This window comes from Cavia porcellus, unplaced genomic scaffold, assembly GCF_034190915.1.
Source record: "Cavia porcellus strain 051 isolate PalLab524CR breed Dunkin Hartley unplaced genomic scaffold, mCavPor4.1 scaffold_4, whole genome shotgun sequence".
NCBI lineage: Eukaryota > Metazoa > Chordata > Mammalia > Rodentia > Caviidae > Cavia > Cavia porcellus.
The window spans coordinates 55741959-55747184 of record NW_026947487.1 but is presented as its reverse complement, the minus strand read 5'-3'; positions in this window follow the sequence as shown (position 1 = coordinate 55747184).

Sequence of the window (5226 nt, the reverse complement as noted above, 5' to 3'; positions counted from 1 at the left end):
GATGACATGATACTCTACGTAGAAGAGCCAAAAAAAAAAAAAAAAAAAAAAAACTCCACCAAGAGACCACTAAACTTAAGGAAATTCAGTAATGTGGCTGGTTACAAAGTCAACACTCAAAAATCAATAGTCTTCCTGTACACAAATAACAAATTCACTGAAAGAGAAATCAGGGAAAAAAACACCTTTTGCAATAGCATCCAAAAAATGAAATACCTAGGAATCAATCTAACAAAGGATGTAAAAGACCTGTACAGTGAAAACTACAGAACTCTGAAAAAGGAGATTGAAGAGGATATTAGAAAATGAAGAGATATCCTGTGCTCTTGGGTAGCAACAAGAACAGCCAACATAGTGAAAATGGCCAAACTTCCAAAACTGTTATACAGATTCAGTGCAGTTCCAATCAAAATCCCAACAGTGTATCTCACAGAATTAGAGAAAACAATCCTAAGATTCATCTGGAACCAGAAGAGACCTAGAATAGCAAAGGCAATTCAGGGCAACAAGATATGATAGGGGTATCACAATCCCTGACTTCAAATTATACTACAAAGCCACTTTGATAAAAACAGTGGTACCAGCAAAAAAACAGACCCGAAGATCAATGGAACACATTAGAAGATGCAGAAATAACTGCAGACACACTAAGCCACTTTTATCTTTGACAAAGGTGCCAAACACATTCACTGAAAGCCTCTTTAATAGATGGTGCTGGAAAAACTGGCTCTGCACATGCCAAAGATTAAAATTGGACCCCTATCTTTCACCATGCACTAAGCTAAACTAGGAATAGATCAAAGATCTTAATATTAAAAGAGAAACATTAAATCTGCTGGAAGATAACAATAGGTAAAACTCTTGAAGACAGTGGGGTAGGCAAAGACTTTTATTAACAAAACTCAGACTGCACAGGAACTATCACAAAGAATCAACAACTGGGATTTCATCTTACTAAAAAGCTTTTGCACAGCAAGAGAAATCACAAACAGAGTGACAAGATGACCCACGACATGGGAGAAAATGTTTGCCAGCTGTTCCTCAGACAAAGGATTACTTTCAAGAACATATAAAGAACTCAAAACAATTAGTCCTCGCAGATTTAAAGACCCAATCCAAAAATGGGCATCTGAGAGGAATACATACTTCTCAGATGAAGAAACACAAACAGCAAATAAACGTGTGAAAAAATGCTTAACATCACTGGTCATTCAAGAGATGCAAATTTAAAAACACTGAGATTCCTCCTCAGTCTGGAAAGAATGGCTATTATCAAGAAATCAAGCAATAACAAATGCTGGAGGGGCTGTAGGGAAAAGGAACTCTTCTCCAATGTTAGTGGGAAGCCAGACTGGTGCAGCCACTGTGGAGATCAGTGCGGAGATTCCTCAACAGCTAGGACTACAGTTCCCATTTAACCTATCTATTGCTCTTCTGGGTTAGGGTTTAATTCTTCTCAAAAGAATTAAAAACATCATACCACATTGATGTATGTGCACCCATGTTTACAGGAGCACAGTTTGTAATAGCCGGATCTTGGAAACGACCTAAATGCCCATCGATTGAGGAATGGATAAAAAACAATGCAGTATTCTTATACAATGCAGTACTACTCAGCCACAAAGAAGGATAAACTGGAGAAACCAAAGAAGGATAAACTTTCATAGGTAAATGAATGCATCTTGAGAACATAGTCATTAGTCAAATAAATAAGGCATACGTATAAACACTGTATTGTTTGATGAAAGAAAAACATGCCTATGTATAGGTATATTATATAAAAATAATAGTTCTATTACTGACTTCTCTGAGTTCACTCAAGAGAAAGATTTGTGACAGCACTGTTTGAACAACTCAGTGCAGATGCCTTGTGCTCTGGGTGAATGGTTTTGGGATGACAATGTGCAATGTATGTACCATTGTTGCCCCTTGATTGACGGTTTATGAAATTTGTTTTTCTCTTTGAAATAAACTGAATTCTAAGAAGAAGAAAAAGAAAAGAAAAGAAAATGAACCAATCAATTGTTGGGCGCAGGCGCTCAACATACCATACCCCAGCCGGGACTAAGGACCACGCCAGCTTCCGCAATGCACTACGTCCCTCTTTAAATTAGCCAACCCGTGCGCACCCCGCGCTCACTCAGTACTCTGTGGCAACTCCTGATTGGCCACAGCTGGATATAGTAGCCAGAGCCTGCATCCCATTCCCGCCCTGCTTCCTTGTGGCAGCCTGTGATTGGTCACGGCCAAATATATAAACCAGAGCCTGCGTAAATAAACTAGCAGTTAACTGTCGCCCACAAAAGCGTCTCCTGTCTCCTGTTTCATTGGGGAGCTGCGCCGGTCAATCAATAAACTGAGAAACGAGAAAACTTCAACATGAGAAAAGATACCTGTGAATAATACAGCAACTATCATAGGGTGAAAGACAGAAATATTTCTACCTAAGATCAAAAACAAGAAGGCTCTCTTCAACCAATTCTACTCACTATAATCATGCACACATGGCCAATAAACAAATTAGGGATATAAAATCAACAGAGAAATCATTTCTACATGTTTGAATGAATACTCGAAAGAAAACTAAGAATATTCCATTCACAATGCAATCTAAAAATAGAAGTTTAACCAAGCAGTCAAAAAGCTATACGTCAAAAGCTATAAAATACTTCTAAAAGAAATTAAGAGTAATTAAATATATGGAAATATATCCTGTGATAAAAGTTATTAATATTGTTGAAAAGTGATTACTTTCCAATGGGAAAAATAAGTTCAATGCAAACTGTACCAAAATTCCAATGCCTTTTTAGGCAAAAACTACTAGTTAACACTCATTTTAAAATTCAAGGGTACTACAATAGCTGTAACAACCTTGAAAGAAAACAAAGATGGATTCATACTTTTTATTTCAAAACCTACAAAAAAATCACAATAATCAAAGCACTGTGGTGACATAAAGCTAATCATAAGCCAAAAGAATGTAATTTAGACCCACACAGTAGATCTTCAAATTTTTGATAAATTGATTTTACAAGAGTGCTAAGACTATTTAAGTGGAGAATGGACAATCTTTTCAACAATGGTACTGGTAAAACTAGACACTCATTTTTAAGAGTAAAATTGGACCCTTACCTAATGTCATGCATAAAAATTAGCTCAAAATGGATCAAAGACCTAACCTTATGATTTTAGATGAAAAGTTACATGAAAATCTACCTGACCTTAGATTTTGCAATGGTTTCTCAGTAATATAACACCAAAGAATAAGCAATAAAATTTTTAAAAAGATAAATTTCACTAAGCGTGAGAAGGCAGTTCACACTTAGATCCAAGGTTGTCAGAGGAAAAAAAAAAAAGAAGGCAGTTCACACAATGGGAACAAAACCTATGTCTGGAAAGGAGTAATAGCTAACATACGTAAGAAAACTCTTAAAACTCAATAAAAACAAAAGGAAAGCCCATTTAAAATTAGTCAAGGCACTTAAATAAGTGTTTCTCCAAAGATATAATAATGATAACCAGATGGAGATACTCAACATCACTATTAGGTTTACTAAATAAAAACTAATGGGAAACAACAAATGAGAGTAAAGATGTGGAAAAACTAGGGCCCATGTACAGAGCTGGTGGAATGTGAAAGGGGTACAGTTGGTCTGGAAAAGTGGCGATTGTTCAGTAAAGTACACAAGTTATTTTCTGACCCAGAAAGAAGATTCTTAGGTATATACCCCAAAAAACGGAAAACATTCACAGCAACTGAAAAGTAGAAACCCAAGTATCTGTTAGCAGATGAATGCATAAACAAATGTGACCTCCCTGAATATAATGAAATAGTACTCAGCTATAAAAGGAATGAAGTTCTGATGAACACTACAACATGGGCAAACCTTGAAAATACTATTCTAAGTAAATAAGCCATACACAGAAAGAAACATCTGATGAACCCACTTATATGAAATACAAAGTGGACAAACTTTTACACACAAAAAGTAAATTAAATTATTACTCTGGGGTGAAAGGAGGAGTGGGGAGTTACTGCTTAATGGACAGAGTTTTATTCTCGGTGAAACATGATGGTAGCATAATATTGTTAACATATGGTTGGGCATAGTAGTGCACACTTGTAATCCCAGCATTCAGCAGGCTGAGGTAGAGGATCACTGTCTGTTTGGGGTCAGTGTGGGCTACAAAATAAGCTCAAGGCCTGTTTGAACTGAATAGGGAAACTCTATCTCAAAAAGTCCTAAAAAAAAAAAAAAAAAAACAATGATCAATGCCACTTAGCTCTGCTCTTACAAAGGGTTAAGAGGTATTTCGTATTTGCGTGCATGTGTGTGTTTTCATTAGATTTCTTACAACAGTTTTAGGTTTATAGGAAAACTGAACAGAAAACAGGGAATGCTGGGAAGCCTGCTGGAAGCAGAGCTCCCAAATACGCCTTTTCCCTTCTTCATCCCCTATTAATCCTCTACACTGGTGTAACTGCAAAGTCCACAATTTATGTGACACATATGATTACAATAAACAGAAAAACAATTAAATGGATGACAGCATGTCCAAGAGTCAAACTGAAATAGCTCTCAGTGGCCAAAGCTACTTATTTTAAGCCACAAAATAAGTAATATTGTGCAGGTTTGTATCAAAATATGACATAAGTTCTCAAGAGTCCACACTGATAAATGACTGAATACTTCAGTGGAAGGGAGGAGGCATCTTTAACAATAATAATGCTAACCCTAACCTTAACCCCACAGAAGCTGAGGTTTAACCTCCTTGCCCCAGAGTTCAGAAAAGGGAAGACAGCAACTTGACAGCAGAAGTTGGCAGATGGTGTCATGTGACCAAGCAATCCATGTCAATATCACCTGTCACCTGTGACAAGAAAGGTGTTTCACCTCTATGGCATTTAACCAAACTCAGACATTCTACAGACCACCTGGCAGGCCCTCCTCCAAACTTCCCAGGTCATGAAAAACAAGGTAAGTCTGAGACATCATCCCAGCCAAGTTCACACAGCAAGTGTGATGAATGAACATGAGCAGAATGCTGGGGCAAAGTGAGACCTGGAGGGCAGGCTGGGTTCAGCTGAAATCAATGTGCCATCATTGTTAACAAGGGGGACACTGGTGAGGACATGTGGAAGTTCTCTATCACCTTGGCAAGTCTTCTGCAAAAGTAAAATTTGTCCAAAGTTAAAGTTTATTGAAAAAGATAGAAGACATAATG